Source organism: Melanostigma gelatinosum, assembly GCF_949748355.1.
Source record: "Melanostigma gelatinosum genome assembly, chromosome: 14".
Taxonomy (NCBI): domain Eukaryota; kingdom Metazoa; phylum Chordata; class Actinopteri; order Perciformes; family Zoarcidae; genus Melanostigma; species Melanostigma gelatinosum.
This window is the reverse complement of record NC_136647.1, coordinates 5,146,242-5,166,148: the sequence shown is the minus strand read 5'-3', so window position 1 is coordinate 5,166,148 and position 19,907 is coordinate 5,146,242.

Below are 19,907 nucleotides of genomic sequence, written 5' to 3'. Positions count from 1 at the left end.
CAGCATCTTTACAGTCGACTACCTGGTCGGACAATGAGGATCATTCGGGTTTACTGTCTGTTATGAAACCGTTGTATTGAGCAAAGTAACCGTTAAGATCTAGGAACAACAAGCCAGAGAGGCCAGGTGATCAGACAAGTTGTAAAGAAGCCAGCAGTTTATCCAGATTTTTTAAAACCACCTTATTTGCAGGTAGTCTGTAGAGTCTAGACCTTTTTAGCATGCTAGCAGTTGGTCCAAAGCAAACTCCTGCTCCTGCTGCGTCGCCTTCAGAGCAGTCTTTACAGAGCTGAGCTTTTGATTCTCCATCTTCTGCTGTGCAAGTTCAGCCACGCAGGAGGCTTTCTCCTGCTCCCACTGGTCACGTTCAGTCTTCAGCTTCTGGTCGGTTGCCATAAGAGCAGTGTGGAGCTTTTCTTTCTCCATCTTCTGCTGTTCAAGTTCAGCCACACAGGAGGCTCTGGTCTCCTGCAGCAGGGAGGCTTTCTCCTGGTCCCATTGGAGACGGTCAGCTGCAAACTTCTTGTTCTCCTTTTTCTGCATCTCCAGGTGGGTCGACCTGGCTTTCTGCCAGTGGTCACGTTCAGTGTTCAGCTCCTGCTGGGTCCCCTTCAGAGCAGTCTTTACAGAGCTGAGCTTTTGATTCTTCATCTTCGCCTTTTCAACTAGAGCCAGAAAGGAGGCTCTGGTCTAAATTGTATTCAACTATCGGCTCATATGATCATAGAATATTACAGATGATTTTTTTTTCTTTTTAGACAGTAATTGCTTTAGCAAACGTGATGTTGCTATTGTACATATTCTGCATTTGCACCTTACTCTAATTGTTATCTTAGACTTTTATTTTTGCACTCTTCATGCAACTGCTGCACAACAATTGTCCTCGGGATGAATAAAGTTAGATTTTGTCTTATTTCACTTATTTTATAGATCCATTTAATTCATCATTGGAAGGTTTCCATGTAGCTTTACAAACAATTTGCTCAACAGCAGCCTACTTGGTTTGTGTTTTCCGCCATTGAAAACACTGAATGAGGCCACTTCTGTAACATTAACCGACCACAGCCCTAACAGCAGAGGAAAGGAATGCTTCTTCTTCTGTTTTCTTTTTGTCTTAGTTCGCGCGCCCACCAAGCTGGAAGACCCCGAACCACATTTAAACAGCAAAACACCAGAAAATGAAGCCAACAAAAACACGGAAAGTGAGCACATCCTTTGTTCCGGGATATTTCAGCTCTGCCACATTCCACCACGAAACCCATCCGGAGGATAATGAGGCCGACTCTTCCGATACAAAAAAAAGAAGAAAAACTTGACTTGTTTTCCTTGCAGAGTCATCCATATTCTCACGTTCCCACATCCGGATCAGGAAGCAGCTCTGAGCACAAGGAACAGGTGGATCCACAGCACAGTCAGCTGGAGGCTGCGATACAGCCTGAATGCATGGGAATAGAGAAGAGTAGAGCAGTGCACTGTACTCTATTTTACTCTGGTATTCTCATCTCTACTTTGTTTTACTCTTCTTTTTACTGCTACATTTTGGAAGTCGATATTGCACATTATACTGCACTACCGTACATGTGTCTGACAGATTTAGTTACTTTGTAGATTCACGTTATTAAAACAAAATACAAAATAATTAAAATAAGGTCCACCTTGACAAGCTGCAAACTTAAGGTGATACACACAGGTAATGCACAAATCATTATAATACAATAATAATAATTATTCTGCAATGCGACATTCTGCATCTACTTACTTGTTCTGCATTGCTATGCTACTTTTCGTGAAGTAAAAGATCCGAGTGCTTCTTCCACCACTGCCTTCTCTATTCAACTCTACTCTGCTTGCCTCTTCTTTACTTTTCTCACTGAGCTCTCGCTCTACTCTCTTCTGTTGTTTTGGAAAAGAACAATAATTGAATAAATATTTCTGTTAGGCTTATTTCTACTTGAAAAACGTTTCTCTACTACCCGCCGATATCAGAGTAGAGTGGTGTAAGGCTTAGTAGAGTAGACTAGAGGAGAATGAAAGTGACTAAAGCCAAGCAGACCAGAAAAGTAGCTTATAAATTGATTTAGTGGCAGAGAAGACTTTTAGTAGAATAGAGCAGTGTATAAGAACAAATTAGAGCAGAGTGGAACTGAGTGGTTAGAGTTCAGCTGTGAGGTATATAGTAGAATAGAACACAGTAGGAGGTGCACAGACCCATAGGTCCACAATAATAATCGAAATGAATCCAAATCTAATTAGCACATTATTCACAGCAGGATGTCAGCCCTGTGTTTGAGCGTGAGCCACGTCTTTACTGGTTTCATGGTCATCAGCAAGAAGCTGACGTGCCTCAAGAGTGTTTGTACGGCCGGAATAAAATAAGGTGAAAGTATATATACTGAGAAAACCACAGGATTCAAGATGTGAAACCATTACACTACCGGTCCAAAGTTAGGAATCAGCTTTTATTTTGATGTTTTTCTTCTTGCCTTCAACAATAACTTTTTTAACAGAGATAAAATAAATGGTATAATCCTCCAAATGGCTGGAGTGGATGTTGTCTTTCAGTATCCTTTGGGCTCTACTTTAAAGGGAATATTCGCTGATTTTCAACCTTTTCTCTGTCCATTGAGTTTGGAATATAGTGTGAGAATCACCTGTGGTTGTTGAATGTGTTTTCGGGAAGTTATTCCTGGCTCTGGTGATGTAGTTGTTGGTGGTAAGAACAACAAGCTGCTATTTCACTTCTAAGTTCTCTGGGTAGCCAGTGATTGGCTCTCGATGCCGCTCGAAAATGTTCTTGTTCTATTTGCTTGTATTGAAAACTAGTTACGTTTTCAACAGCGACCCCAAATTTGATGCTTGAGGCAATGTCAGCTGTATTTGGTTGGCCCCGTTTCATGACCAACATGCATATATTGTCATATATCGTCCTTTGTTTGGTTGTTAAGGTGTTCTGAAAGAAGAATACCCACTCTGTGTGCAACGAACAGAAACACATGTCTTTTCATGATGCGGAGAGATGGTGATATTTTTGATGACATCAGTTGGAACAAAGGATGTCATTGGTCAGACATATTAGCGCAGGTCGATGTGCAAGCATTCGTTACATCCCGCAAAATCAGTTTTTTTGGACCAAAATCTGTGCTTGGTGAGAAGCAGCTTTAACTCTTTTAGTACACAGTTGCAAAGAGAGACGAAGTTTCTACCTCAGACTTTTGTGCCTCCAGACAGAGTTCCTGAATGGGGCTTAGACTTAACTCACTGGTCACAGTGGTGTGGCTTTGCTGCTTGACTTGGCCATATCCTGACTGAAAGGCCAATGGGAAAGGAAAGGTTACATCACAGAAGTGAAACATTATGAGGATCTGTGAGGGATTTCGCTTTGTTCATTGTTCACTTCGAGCCCCGTGGCTTGACTTAACTGCTTGAGTTGAACTTTGTCGCTGAGCTGCTGGTCACTTCCTACCTGTGATGCCTCGACCACCCAGACATCAGATCTGTTGTGTTGTGTCATTTCTGCTCCAAGCAGGCCTCAAAACTCAAAAGGTTTTTGCGCAAGTGATGAAGTTAATGTCAACGTTCCGTTGAATATTCCTGGCTATTTAGATGACAAACAGTGAGACCAACAAGTCGTCATTCCAGAACTAAAAACGACGGGGTTAAGAGAAAGCAGCGCTGACAATTTGTTGGGAAACGTTCAATGTAACGTCTGCCTTTGCTACTAAGAGAGGACACCGACTATCCACACAACTGCAAGAGGCCGCTTGGCATGTAACCATACAAAAGACAATCTCAGTGGGCAGCTCTGGGTGAAAATCTGTCAAATTGAGTCTCTTTAATAACGAAAGAGGAAAACAAATCTGTTGTTTTTTATGCGAAAGAATGACTGAAGTAACTGGTCTCACTTTTAGAGTATAAGTTAAACTGAAGAAATTAAATCAACCTACTAGTTAGAGTGTGTAGGATGTCTCAATTAAATTAAATAAGAGTATTAAATTAGCACCAGCTCAGAGGTGAAACCCCTTCGGCTCTCCATTTAAGTTATTTTTTCCAAGTGAACATGAATTCAACAAACTTTTCCAAATTCAGGCACGAGTAAATCTTTTTGGGGAGACTTTAGCTCATGAATACAAGTGACTTCTGTCTCAGATAAGAGTTAAAGGTCAAGGTTTAGCTCTGACAGACGGGCAGTGGTCATCATATATAATAGTAAAACTGGATGAACATTATAATCCACGATGAGTACTGTTACTTTAAGTACTTTAAATACATTTAGCTGACTTTTACTTCAGCAAGGTTTTGAATGCAGGACTTTTATTCTGGACAGTAGTATTTACCTACACTATTGCACCAGAGCAAATAGACAAAATGAAGGCCGGATTTGTTGAAGCCAGTTCACTTCCGAAACAAGACTCGGGTAAACAAACACATGCGACACATGAATCAAATCTCAAAGAATGTAGGTTGTTCGAGTTTGTATTATTTACAACCCTAGCAGTTGTAAATAATACAGACATGCAGTCTGTATGTACACTTTCCACACTGGTTTTGTATGTCAGAAGACTCGGCTCACGCCCTCAACTGCACAAACCTGCAGTTGACTGCTCATTTCGACTTGATGTGTGACACCTGTTCATGAGCAGCCGAGCGTTTGGTCATTAACATAATTATCCCCCTAATTAAGGCAGCCTGTTCCGCTTAGTTTGTGGGCAAAGTGAATAAAAAAAAAAACTGTTGGGATGGAACCTCTTTCTCCAAAGCCATTCAGATGAAAGCATGATGCGTTATATCTCCTGCGGAGAGAGACAGACTAACTGTTGAAGACCTGGACGGACCATCTGTGGTTTTCATTCCTGCCTAAGAGAAAACTCTAATCATGAGACCAAACCATGACTCTTAAGAACAAGTCTGTTTGTACGATCGGTTCATGCATGGGACCCATTGTTTGTGTATTCGTTTTTTTTCCAAAAGTCAGACAATCACATGGATGCACACATATCATGTTTCAATGGATGCTACAACATCTAATGTTCACATACAGGAGAGGAAAGATGAGCGGACCAAATACATCTTTATCTGTTGTACAAAAACCTGATCCTGAGTCAGGTCCCTTCACTTGCACTGCTCAGCTCTGGGCCTCTGGGGACATGTGGCCTCTGTGTGTGTGTCAAAGGCCAAACACACCAAACTCACCTTTCTCTGCTCAGCGGGGACACAAGCTTCCACAGCAAGAAGAGGAGAGGCAACACTGGTAAAACTTAAAGATTTCTACATTTGATAAAATGTAATTCAGCCACCAAATGTTTTATTTACTTCTGAAATCACCAAGTTATTATGATTCATCATCTGTCATGAATGTCTGTGCAAAACATTCCAATCCATGCAGTGGATTTGGAGATATTTAACTAACCTACTGTAGATAAATGGAAAAACCACCATTTTACATTAAAATCTTGCATTTCTGGTGGTGTATTGTTGTACTGCCACGGTCTCATCAGTAAAAAGACAGAAGATGAAAGCATGGAGCAGAGGATGGACGGGCGGGAATGTTGGGACTCTGAAAAACTAAAACATTGAGCTGTTGTAACAATTCTGTACTTTCTGTTTGAGATGGAGACCTCCCGGCTGCCCTGTGGAGTTGTGGGAAATATCTTCCAGGGACATGTGACCTCCAGGTTCAAAAGTCAAAGTTCAGACAGCCCAGACTCACCTTCCCCTCCCTGATGCTGAGGACAAAGCTCACATTGAGTCAAGGCCCTTTAAGCTGACTGCGTCTCTCCAGGATTTAGTGATAGTCTGTCAGGGCAACTCTGCTTCGGCATTAGAAAATAAACCGTAAAAACAAGAGGTACAAGAACGTCAGATACACCATCAATGATAAAGAGGCAACGTTTTAATGTGGCGACCATCTTTTCTTTACTGAACCTCCAAATCTTATCGAACTGAAGCAGAACAACAACAAATGTAGCATAAACTGGAGCTGAAGACATGCGCATTTCTTTCTCCTTTAGTTCTCTAGTTCTTCCAGTCCCTCTTAACGGAGCGCCAAAAATTTATAAACCAGGAACACTGTGGAAATATCAGCATATAATAATAATAATATGAAACACAAATGATCTTTCTCCTCACTTCACAATGCCTGCATGTATCTGGGCTGAGGACTGTAAGGCAAGGCAAGGCAAGGCAAGTTTATTTGTATAGCACATTTCAACAACAAGGTAATTCAAAGTGCTTCACATAAAACCATTAAAAGCATCAAAACATAAGGCAAAAGAAAAGGAGATTTAAAAACAATTAAAGAAACAGTGTAAGAAATAAAATTCAGTAGTAAAATGCAGAAATGCAGGAAATGTATTAATATATTAATTGAATGTGGTTCAATTAAAGGCAGCAGCAAACAGAAAAGTCTTCAATCTTGATTTAAATGAGCTGAGGGTCTCAGCAGACCTGCAGCTTTCTGGGACTTTGTTCCAGATATGTGGAGCAGAGAAACTGAACGCTGCTTCTCCATGTTTAGTTCTGACTTTGGGAACAGAAAGTAGACCGGTCCCAGACGACCTGAGGGGTCGGGATGGTTCATAAGGTAGCAGCAGATCAGAGATGTATTTTGGCCCTAAACCATTCAGTGCTTTGTAAACCAACAGCAGGATTTTACAGGAAGCCAGTGCAAAGACATCAGAACTGGAGTGATGTGATCCACCCTCCTGGTCTTAGTGAGGACTCGAGCTGCAGCGTTCTGAATCAGCTGCAGCTTTCTGATGGACTTTTTACAGAGACCTGTAAACACACCGTTACAGTAGTCCAGTCTGCTGAAGATAAATGCGTGGACAAGTTTTTCCAAATCCTGTTGAGACAAAAGTCCTCTAATCCTTGATATATTCTTCAGGTGATAGTAGGCTGATTTTGTAATTGTCTTGATATGGCTGTTCAGGTTGAGGTCTGAATCCATAACTACACCTAGATTTCTGGCTTGGTTTGTGGGTTTTAACATCAGTGATTGAAGCTGAGCGGTGATTTTCAATTGTTCGTCCTTGGTACCAAAAACAATTACTTCTGTTTTATCTTTGTTTCATTGAAGAAAATTCTGGCACATCCAGTTGTTGATTTGTTCAATGCAGTTACCCAGCCCTTGTATGGGATTATAGTCCCCTGGTGACATAGTTATGTAGATTTGTGTGTCGTCTGCATAATTATGATAACACACTTTGTTGTTTTCCATAATCTGAGCTAGTGGAAGCATGTAGATGTTGAACAGAAGAGGCCCCAGTATTGAACCTTGGGGAACACCACATGTCACTTTAGTCAGCTCTGATGTGTAATCAGCTACAGACACAAAGTATTCTCGGTCCTTCAAGTAGGATTCAAACCAGTTAAGTGCTGTGCCAGAGAGTCCCACCCAGATTTTTAGCCTTTCTAGGAGTATGGCATGGTCGACCGTTAAAGATGACTGTAGAGGTCCTGCCAGTGTCTTGACCTTCAAAACAACAGCTGGCATGGAGGAAGGGTGGGAGATAAGGGAGGGCAGGATGGGAGGAGGAGAGGAAGGGAGTGTGAAGAAGTGAAGGAGGGAAGTAGATAGGAGAGGCAGAGTGGTGGGATGGAGGTGCAGATGAAGCCAGTGAGATCTCATAGCTACTTGAATAAGTGGACTAAAATAAGAAGTCTGTCATGACATTTGCTTTGACGCATTCATGCTCCCCAGAGGATTTCCAGTTTTGGGAAGATATTTTATATCATAACAGGAAGATTGTTATTCAAACTTTCTGAGCAAGCTCTTGCTCCCAGCAGGATGAAACATTTCTAAATATTATATCATCATTTTGAAACATTTACAACTTGATTCAAGACAAAATACAAATCTGATTTTCAGACGAATAATGACATTCAATGGTGCAAAAATATGTATGTTTCATAGACACACATTACATTTCTGTGTATTTGACACATTAATAAAAAAAAGTGCATGACCAGTAGAGAGAGACACACACGCACGCACGCACGCACGCACGCACACACACACACACACACACACACACACACACACACACACACACACACACACACACACACACACACACACACACACACACACACACACACACACAGAAGAACACTAAACTCTCAGCCAACCAGCTTAAAGATGTTTTCAGCTGTTGCTGCTGGTTGTATAAGTGCCTCTTTGTTCCCTAAGAACTTTGGGCTTCTCCCCCTTCCCTTTTTATTCCCCTATTACCTCCCCTCTACCACTTCTCTATCTCGCCTTCTATCCCCCTCCCTACCTCCACCCTAACCTTCAATGTACCTCACCCGTTCCCTCCCCTTCTCCCGAACCCCTCCTTCCGTGTCTAGCTTCCCCTCTGTCAAAATAAAATGTCTTTGCTAAGTGATCATTCGATTTCCGGTCTTGGCGTCACCGGTCCTCCATCTGGGTTGTGTTTCACAGTACTTTAGAGTATATCACAAGATGATGCAACCGGTAAAAATGTGACCTTGTTCTGACCCGGGTTCACTTGGCATAATCACACTCATGAAAACGTTTGAGTGGTGAGGTTTTTTATTTCTCAAGACCACACATCAGTGGCTATTATACTTGAAAAAATATCAGTTTCTCTTTGAGAATTTCATTTGTCACAAAGAAGACAAGGGCTGTTAGAGAAATCATCACAAATTGAGACGATCAACTTTATTGCTGTCAACAAATCCCAAAAAAACATCAGAGCTGTCTCTTCGAACCTTCGTCGATATAACTTTCAGTCCAAAGCCTATTAGAGCCTCCTGAAGAGCTACGTGTTGAAAAACGGCCAACAAATAATAGCTTCCTTGAATAAAAAAAGAAAGCTCAGTAAACAGCTGGACACGCAACAGGAGTAAACAGTGCATTTGTTGGAGGCTATTTTCACAGGTGGATGAATATACTTTTGGTGGTCTAGTAAGTATTTACAGCTTTAAAACACTGACTTAGTGTTTGAATGCATATGGGAAAAACAGAGCTCAGAGCTTTTGACGGAACTCAGCCCAAAATACAGTGTGGAAGCAAGGTAGAGAAGTCTTTCTGTCATCTCTAACCCTCCAATGTGATCACTAATCGCAAATATCAATGCACATCTGTTGTATTGACCTGGATTTAGGTTGTGCTAATGTTAACTCCTTCATTTATTCTTGGGTCATGCATCATACAAATAAATACATACATATAAAATCATCACATGTTTTAGCATAGCAGCCCTCTGTGAACCACGTATCTCTAAAAAGTCTACTTTTCATGAGCTCATATCAGCTGATCCAAGAAGCTTTTTAAATAGTTTATTTGTCTCAAGAAGTCTGAGCATTTTCTCCATACTTGAAGGAACGCTTCATCCTTCAGTTCATCACAAACATTCAACATCAACATATCTGAAGATACGTAGTTTTCACTACGTACAGGAAGGGGATGGAAAAGCTGTAACTACAGCTGTCAGACAAACGTAGTGGAGTGAAAAGTACAATATTTACATCTGAAATGTGGTGGAGGAGAAGTAGAAAGAAACAAAAAACAGAAATAATCAAGAAGTAGTGGTTTTGGTGGTTTCATTGGATTTGTCCCCCATGTCCCCCCCATATCCCCCATGTGACATGTGTGTGTGAGTTTCTGTGCATGGTTATCAAATTATGAATCATTAGATTTAGAAGTGTACAACTTTCACTCTGGCACAAGACCTAACTCCATTCATTCCTCCTTTGACTTCTCATTTGGGAGAAAATCAAACCACGCTTCCTCATAAAAGTGGAAATACTCTCACTGCGGTGACATTCCAGCAGGCATATTTAAAGAAACCTCAGGCGCACTTGCACGTTGGCAAAACTCCAAACTCTTTGTATGACCGTCCATCTTTCCCTCCAAACCCTCATTGTAGCCCGAGCAGAGTAGGGGGCTTGAGGCGGTGCGATCAGATCCTTGGATCCCTCCTGGCGTTTGTTCCCCCGGCTTGTTTTCACTGTCAACACACCACTTGAGAGAATTAAGGGGAGCCAAGTACCTGGAGCTCAGGAGGTAATAAAGCAGTCAAAGCACAATTAAACCTTCAGAGACAAGTTGAGTCAAGCTTATTTCAGTCCAACCCGCAACACAGAGATTCAGATATAAAGGATGCATGTGTGTGCTCACAATTAAACTGCATTCATAAAGATTCTCATCGGCTGAGAAAGCAATTGATTCAACAGTTAATCTCTGGAATGAGGGACATCTGTTCTTATTCACACACACACACACACACACACACGCACACACACACACACACACACACACAGTTGTGGAATGTGGAATGTAAATAAGTACATTTGATCAAGTTCTGTGCATTTACAAATGTAAGGTACTTGTACTTTATGGCGTTTTTCCATTTTCTGCTACTTTTTCTTTCTACTCCAGGACATTTCAGAGGTAAATATTGTTCCACTATATTTGTCTGAAAGCTTTAGTTACATTTTAGATTACAGTTTTTCATCCCCTTCCAGTCCTGTGATAATCACGTGTCTCCAGGTGTGTAGATGTTGACTGTTTGTGATAAACTGAAGGATGAAGTCGTCCTTTATGTGTTGATAAAAGTCTCCTACTTCAGCTACTAAACTTTGACTTTTTAGAGATACGTGGTTCTCACAGAACAGCGACGCCAAAAACATATGCTGATCTTATAGAATATGATGCATTGCTATTGACACACACACACACCCACCCACACACACACACACACACAGCATCAATTAACCCATTGAGTAGTCGTTAGTGGAGTCCAAACTGATGTCTTAAAATAGCTTATTAGAAAGAAAACTGAGAAGCAAATGGTTGCTCTTTTCTAACAAAACACACACACACACACTTGACACACACACAGTGTGTTTCAGTGCTTATTTAATTCTTTCCCCCTGAGTAATCTTCTTCATCCGACGTTAAACCTCACACTGCCACTTTCACGCTCCCGTCAGATTCCTTCTGCGTAGCTGAAAGGCCGACTGTATCTGTGTGAATCACTTTACACCACCACACGATTCTGCCATGAAAGATGGTGTCTGTGTGTGTGTGTGTGTGTGTGTGTGTGTCTCTGCATGCAGAAAAAACTGAGTAAAAAAGATTTGATATAGATGTATTTACTGAAATGCAAGATACTGTGTGTATGTGTGTGTGTGTGTGTATGTGTGTGTGTGTGTGTGCACTCGTTGCAACAATTTTCTCTGTACAAAACTCTCGAGTGGTCCAGTCCAACCAGTCACGAACAGACTTTAACACTTTTTTTGATTTCAGGATTATAAATCTGAATATATAAAGAGTTAAATTATGATGCCAGAGATGTTTGACAACATTGTCTTTATTGTATTTATTACATCACTTTATATTTGTGTGAATTTGAGAGTTTGGTGGCTCGTGGACTTGTACTTAAATATGTACTTTGAATTCTATTTGCTCCGATGTGCGTCCATGTTTTTGACCGCTCTGCTCTCCTTAACAATAAAAAACGTATTATTGGGACTATAGATGAGTCCAATCTACATTTCTTTTTGGTTGAATCAAATGTTCTTCAACTCTGTGTCTCGCTTTCTGTCTCACTCCACATCCGTCTGTCTGTCTGTCTCTTATTATTGCCGCTTGTGTTCATTGTGGTCCTGGGATGGCATGAAAACCACACACAAACTCACACATTGCATACATTCCACATTTAGCCCTCACGAGGCAAATTAAATTGTGCTTTTTGGTTCCGCAGGAAATGAGCAACGAGTGTCGTGTTGTTGGGGAGTAAATGAGATTGTGGGAGACGAAGCCAAGACGAATTTATAACCCTCAGAGATTTGAGGAGATTTGTTTGGGCTGCAACGTAATAAAACTAGAGCCGAACCGCACACTGTTGGCTGAGATCCCGCGGCTCTGCTGCTACAACCTGGAAGTTTGTATTCAGGTTTAAAAAATTCAGAAACAAATCAGCCATGTGTCTGAAACACTAAACAGGAAAACCAAAAGGTCCGACAACTCTGGCTTAGTTAGTTATTTATGATACAAAGCTCACATTCCCATCGTGTTGCTGTAAAGTTCTTATAAGTGTTGTAGCACTCGGAATTGGTTGTTGGTCTCAAGACTGCTTTTTGAAGGTCTCTCGGTCTGAGACAAAGAGGACAAAGGAATTATTTCAAGACCACAACTGCTAGAATATAAAGCATATAAATATAAAAAAGCTATTTTTTAACATTTATATTTTTTAAATGTTAAAAGGTTTTTGTGAGATGCCTGAAATAAGAGACTGTAGTTAACAGAAGCTTAAGAGATTCTAATGATTTTTTCTACGATTTTTTCTATTTAATACGTCAGCCACCTTCAGCTATGTGCTGGTGACGTGAAGTCATGTGACCATGGTGTTGTTCGATTGTGGCCTAGCTTTTTATCTCTGGCGATTACAACTCTGATTACTGATTGATAGAATGTCACACGCTGATGAAGCAGCACACAAACAAGCTATGTGGTCTATCTCTATCTCTCTCGGGTCAATCAGTGTCATCTGAAATATTTTGCAGCAATGTGACACTTTCAGACCTAAACGGGAGTCAGAGGAAAGAGTCACGGCCCCCCGGGGGACGCTGGGTAAACCGTAAGTGCTGACTAACACAAAATCGTTGACAGTCAATGTCAGAGGCGAGGAAGTTTATTCATTGCTGAAATATCTGATGCATGGGAGGGGAGGGGGTCTGACCGCGGAGAACATTCAGCGGTTAGTCAGAGACACTGGATGTTTGTCCTGTTGCTGGTTTGTGCAGAGCTGATACGAGTCCTGCTGCCAGAATGTCAAATCACAAGCTACAATAAAAGGCTGAAAAATACAGACCTCTGACAAAAACTGCAGAGAATAAAAACTTGTAGAAATATGACAGGATCAACATTGATCAGGTCAGAAAGCCTCCTACAGCTTCCCAAAAACGAGGTAGAGCACACTGAAAAAAGTTTTTGAGCTGTAAACTAAATGATGAATTCATATTGACATTTTTTAATGAATAAAACTTGTCTCTTTGCAGGTCAGGAAACATTGTGTTGCCAATCAGAGACTACAAAAGTATGCAGTGGGTGGAGTTAAGCTTAGATTTGGTGGCGAAGTTACACTTAAACAAAGATTTACGTATGCAAATATAAAGGAAGAATGGGGTGAAGAGGTGGGACGAAATGGGGGTCAAGGATGGGCCAGGAGGGGCGAGGAACCGAGAAAGTGAAAACTCAGGTTGAGGACACATCCCAATGAGAGGAATAGTGGTGGAAACCTTAAATGTTATCTTACGTTGAACTACCGGGTCTGGACCTGTAAATAAATCAATATACTCGTCGTTGAAGGTTTAGTTCCCTTCAATATTTAGAACACGTGCATTTGCCCGAACCATTTAAAACTTGACTTTTATTTTGACTTTTATGTTTTCCTATCCATAAACAAAGACATTTCCACCATAAATTGGCTGTAGTAAGGTTCGATTTGTTTGTGTTTTTGCAGAGTACAGGGTACGCTGTTTGTGAATTTGGAATCACTTGGTTCATCGTGCAGGAATGAATTGTTCTCTTTAGTTTGCACTAATCTGAAGCTTCACTCTGCAGTCGCTGTAAAAAGAAAAGAAAAATGGCACAGAAACCACCTGCACTGGGATGAGGTCATGTGAATTTATTATTAGCCCTGTGGATGGTGGTGGTTGTAGCTTTGAATGGTAACAATGGCGACGAGCGTCATGGAGGGGGGCCCCCCACCAAAGTAGGTAGTAGGCTTAAGTGGGGCCCTTGTGACCTATTTATAGGCTGCTTATTTATCAGCTGTGTTGTCGTAGAATAAATCTGAGTACAGAAATAAGCAAACTTAGGACATTATGTTCGATTGTCTGCCTGCAGAGAAATGAAAAAAATATGAAAACTGGAACAAAACAAATAATATAAAAGAACAAAAATAATAAAACAAACAAAAAAAGCTTTCGCTGTAATGAATGCACATAATAAGGAGGAAGTACGCTACAGCTATTATTGTGTGGGGTTGTGTTATTGTGTGAGTGGATCCCACCACCCTCAGTAATGTCTTTTGACGCGCAGTTTTTCCATAATTTGCCGATTAATGCGAGGCAGATGCACGTAATGCTTCTGTGTGCGGAGCTGGCCGGCCTCAGAGGCAGCGGGAGTGCTCAGGCTATGAGATAATGCCAGAGAGAGGCCAGCCTGGGACTAACACTGCTGCCACTGCTGCTGTGTGTGTGTGTGTGTGTGTGTGTGTGTGTACACACAGTCACAGTAAACCCCACCAGCGGATGTTTTACATCCCCTTTCCGCTCAATTACTGCCTCTCAAGGTCACAGATATCTGTCCAAGATACTTTTTGCAGGTTTTCTCAGCTAACTGCAGCCATGATTTCCTATATGAATGTATATATATATATATATGTATTTATTTTTGTTTTGCATCTTTGCATTTCCACTAAAATGGGAGTCACAGGAGACTATTTGTTTCCTCCCATAAAAGGCTATAATGAGCACCTCATCGTCATGATGCAGGTCGTAAACGTTGCTGTGGCTGCAGTCTGAGGCCCTCATTCTTTCTTGGCTCTCTCCTCGCCGTCCTCGCCCCGTGACTTTTTATTAGATACTCAATCAGAGAAGTTTCCCCCGAGCTGTTTGTTTGCTCATGATCACTGGATTTAATGGGGATGTGTGGTAGATATTCAGAGAATGTGTGTGTGTGTGTGTGTGTGTGTGTGTGTGTGTGTGTGTGTGTGTGTGTGTGTGTGTGTGTGTGTGTGAGTGTGTGTGTGCATTCCACCCTGCGACTCACCCGGCCTCTCCGGATCTCAGCGCAGCGCGTCGCTCTAATCCTGCCTTCCTGTTTTCCTGCAGGAGAAGAAGTGAGGCGGAGAAGAAAAGCCCATCTGATAATTAGCCCGATAACACTCAGTTTACCTGCAAGGGAGCGAGGAAAAAGTAAAAGAACAAGTCGCACTGGGAAACCTTTTCATTTTGTATTAACCTTATTCACAGAGTAGGAGTGCTGTACAGTAATGGCACACTGAAGCTAATGATGATTCTTCGTAAAAACCGAACAAAGAAAAGTCAAATCTATATTATTGTTTTATATTATTCAGAAATAAATTGGAAAGAACTTACACAGCGAAACCTTGTGTGATTAAATGAGGCAAAGGTTATGAACCTCGAGGTAACCTAAGAGCATTGTCTTATTTCCTCCCTTGAAATCCAGAAAGTATTTTGACGTAATGCAGCTGCAACTCGTCATCATAAAAACGCCAATGAAAGTATTTCTGTACTTCATTTCAACATTACATTACATGTGCTCTGTGATACAAGTATATTTAGTCAAATACTGTAGTTAAGTACAATTTAAGATACTAGACCTGCTAATTATATGTTCTTTGCTTTTTTCTTTTTATGCTACTTTCTACTTCACCTCATCTCGGGTACAGCTGAAACGATGAGTCGATTGACAGAAAATTAATTGGCAAATATTTTTTAAATGTTTCAAGTCATATTTAATGCACGAGTCATAAGAATTTGAATGATATACCAAAAATAGTATAACAATCACAAGGGACATTTCTCTACTTCTAATACTCTCAGTACATGGTCCTGATTCTACTTACATAATATTACTGAAGTTGTAAACAATATAAATAATGCTAATTAATAATCATGGACTGGGTGGATAGGTACAGTATGTGCACGTGAACGTGTCAATATACAGAATATACAGCATGTATTTGTCTAGATGATGCATGTTGAAGTCGATGTTTTGATCTGTGATGGCGTTTGCGTCGACAGTGACCACACAGGCTGCCTTCCTCCCAATGATGTCTTCATGAAACTACAATCCCACTGAAGACGTCCACTTGTGAGGGAAGGAGCGAACGAGAGAGAGAGAGAGGGGAGGAAGGTGAAAGGCGAGTGCTGGGTGGTTCGTTTCTGCTTGACAGTAATGAAGTGTCTGATGGTGAACTGTCAGCAGCTTAGACAGACCAGAGAGCTCGAGACTCTGTGGAGACACAGCACACACACACACACACACACACACACACACACACACACACAAATCTTATATACAAACACGCCCGCTTGGTGACGCCTGGCCAATTACCACCCACCGCCAATTATTGCAGCTCACACATGGCCGCTGCTCTGAAACCTCTCCGCCATGTGTGGATCGACCTGTGATGTGGTCGCTGAAGCACGAACACAGAGCGAGGGCGTCGCGATGGTGCAGCAGACCAAAGGGCCATGTGTGAATCCACCAATTTATTACTACAAGTCTGCTCTTTAGTCTCTTCGTACATTGAGAAGAAAACGCTGTACAATAGTTCAACCCGACTGGCTATTGAAAGGACAGAAAGAGACAAAGATCCCTTTGAGCAGCACAGCAAAACTGTGAATCAGTGTCGGCTGCACCACACAGGTATGGGTGACACAATGTCTTAAAGAAAACCTTTGACCCATAATAATAACAATACCAGAGGAACTAGGATGGCCCAAACAGACCCGAATAAAGCAACAACACCAGCAGCATGATGATACGTGTCATGTTTCCAGTTCAAACTCTCCACCTGCTTCATAAGCCACATGTTTCTCCTGTGATGATTGTGATGCACTGAGACATCGGTGACGACTTGAGTGACGATGCAACAGGAACTACGTGACGATGACGGGGCCTAGCTGATGACTACGTGACGTAGGCGATGACTATGGCACGTAGTTGACGAGGACGAGACAGAGGCCGTGGCGACAGGACGTTGGTGACGACGACAGACTTAGGCAGCGACTAGTGACGAGACGATGACGAGGCGATGATGATTGGACATGGTAAACGTCAACGGGACCTTGTCGATGACGACAGGATGTTTGTGACAAAGACAGGACGTAGGAGGTGAAGATGGGATGTAGGTGATGACTAAGGGGCGTAGGTAAGTCGTGTAGAGTTCTTTAGTGTGCTTGCATAATTGCAAAGTGAAACTAAAAAACAAATGAATCAAATATGTACGATATAACAAAAACCAAGAATGTTGGTTCGGACTTTCAGGTGTGAATAGACAAACAGACCAGAAACCTACTGAAACACAGCTGGACCCCACCGGACCGATTTGACTGAATTTACTTTGGACCCCAAATCCTATCTGACCTCTAAACACCTGGTTTTTCTCGGCTTTTTTTTTAGTGAAAACGAAGTAAAAACACCACAAGCTTCCATGTGATCCACAACTTTTAGTGGTCACAGTCAGCATGAGGAAAGAGGCCGACAGTGAGAGGTAATGAGTCAGCTGGATGGGGCGGGATGAGACGGACCCCCTGCCTGGGTGACATCTGCCGTCTGTTTTCCTTTCACACCTTTGAGAAAGGGCATCGCTGCTGTCTTCCTCTCCGTCTCTGCCACTACTTTACACACGGCTGTCAGCTGAAGGCAACGGCGTTTATAGCTGTTTTATATGGCTCCTGTTGAAAGAGGGTGAAATAAGTGCCAGTGAGGGGCGAGATGCAGTAATTATTGAAATCATTAGAGTTACACACTTTTGCACAGGCCCCATGTGAAGAAAGCTAAAACTGGGCCTTCTTTCATACCTCCGCATAGCTGGCCAGTCACTGCATGAAGTAGATGTGATTGTTGTTTTGTTGGTTTCAGAAAGTTAGAGAAATTGTCACATACCGATGCTTTCTACTCGAAGAGTGTTTCATGTGACGAGTTGTTGGATTAAAAAGAAGTCAAAAGTATTTATACCTGAACCGAACGGCCACATATCGTTTTAAATGTGTGTCTCAGAGCAGCTCTCTTGCGAGGCGTTCAGAGCATTGCACTCGGTTATTCGCATGAAAAGATGCAGAAACATTCTTGTAAAGACAGAAAAAAAGAACGCTAAAGAGAGAAGTTGAAACCCTGGCTAGTCCCTCACCTTCTAAGACGATTACGACTTGAATGACACATTGTCGGTTTCAGAAAGTTAGAGAAACAGAGTGAGGTCCCTGAACTCAGGCACGGGTGTGCAATCCAATGAATACAATTGGCTGTATTGTTGGTTGGGAAGCCAGTGGGGGATCATGCCCTTGCTACTGCATCAGTAACTCTTATTGTTTCGTCTGGAAGCAAAGTAGTTTATGTTTAAAAAAAACAAGATATTATGTTATTTCCCATGAAAAAGAATGATTTTGATTTCCACACAGCTCTTCAAATCATAACCATGTCGTAGTTTCACGGCTTTCATTCACAAAACACACTTTTTCCTTTTTCTTTTTTTTTTTTACCGAAAGAGACATTGGCTCGACTGTTGGAGAAGTCTGGCCAGCACCAGCGTGTCCGGGGTTCAGATCCAGAAATCTCTCCCCATTAAAAAGAGGCAGCCGTGTAGTTTTGGGTTGGATTGGATTATTCACACATTTTTCTGCCTCCTTCTCAGAGACTTTTTTTCTCTCTCCTCTCTCCCCTCTGTTATAAACGGCCTCCCTCACTTTCTCTTCATGCACGTCGTCCCGACATCTGTAACACGACACACACACGCAACAGTTGCTGAGGCTCTTGACTCAGTTTTAGAAAGGGTTTTCCGTGACCTCTTCGCCGACACTTGACAACGTAGCATCAGCGACTTCTCTCATTGGGAAATACATATCAAAGCTCCTGGGACACATAAAGCTTAGAAGCTTTACTTTTTAAATCAAATCCAGCTCCGCAACAGCTCAAAGGTAAACAGTTTCACTCCCGTGGGATGTTTGCAGAGAGATTTGTTGTGTAAAAGAAACATTTAAACATTTTTCGGGAAATATGCCGATTTGCTTTCTTGCTGGGAGTTAGATCAAAAAATGAAGCTCATATCTGTCCATTAAATATGTAGCTGAGCTGGTTAGCCTAGCTTAGTGCTAGAAACGGAGAAAAGGCCAGCCTGGCTCTGTCCAAATGTAGAAAGAAATCAACCTAAAATCTTCTATCTGTCTTGTTCGTTTAATCCGTACATACATCCAAGTGTAAAAACAACAGATTGCAGTTTTAAAGGAAGGTTAGGAAACCAGTCTTGACCGCTCCTGTCCTCTTCCACCTGCCGTCCATCGAGGCTCTAAAATGAGGCCTGGGGGGACATTGAAGGCTGCAGGGTGCGAGTGTCCCGTGAAAGCCTTCTGTCGAGATAACAGCTGGACAGCAGTTCATTGGTGCTCTTTACATTCAGCAGGCTGATCTCAGCGAGCTGCTGACCTTCACTAAGTGTTGTCTTGGGGGGATAATCTAATTGAACCCTAATTTGGGGACCTGAAACCTCTTAGCATGAGGCCATAAATGGTAGAAATCTAATGCTGACGGATTGCCACAGCTAAAATGCTGCTTGGTTTGGCTTAACGGACCATACTTGTGTATTTGTTTGTTTCACCCCATTTACTACTAATTACATATACTTAATGTTTAATTTGAATTCCTGCTCACCATTTCCTAAAGCAGACTGTGGAGCTTTGGGGTTATTTTGAACGTGTTTTCCTACGATCCAGATTGCTGTTGTTTTCATTTCATTTCATTACATTTCATTACATGATAAAGATCAGTTTGCAGACTGAACCGTGCTCGAGTTCAGGTAATACTACCACTTGGTTACAGAACTGCAGTCAATTACATCTGGGATCTGGCATGTTGGTATACTTTTGTCCATCAGAAACTCATTTTAAAGGGTTCATGAAATGGTTTTCAAAATCTCATTAATTCTCTAATAATCAACGTTTCTACGGATGAAAATGTTTGTAAGAATTTGTCAAATGGATTTTCCTAATTTTCCGAGGACAGACATGTTATGCGCTGTTGTGGTGGAACATAACTATACTTAAGTACAAATTCAAGGTACTTGTACTTTGCTTGAGTGTGTCATTTATAATCACAAGCCTGTTTTTCTGAACTCGTGAAAAGATGACTT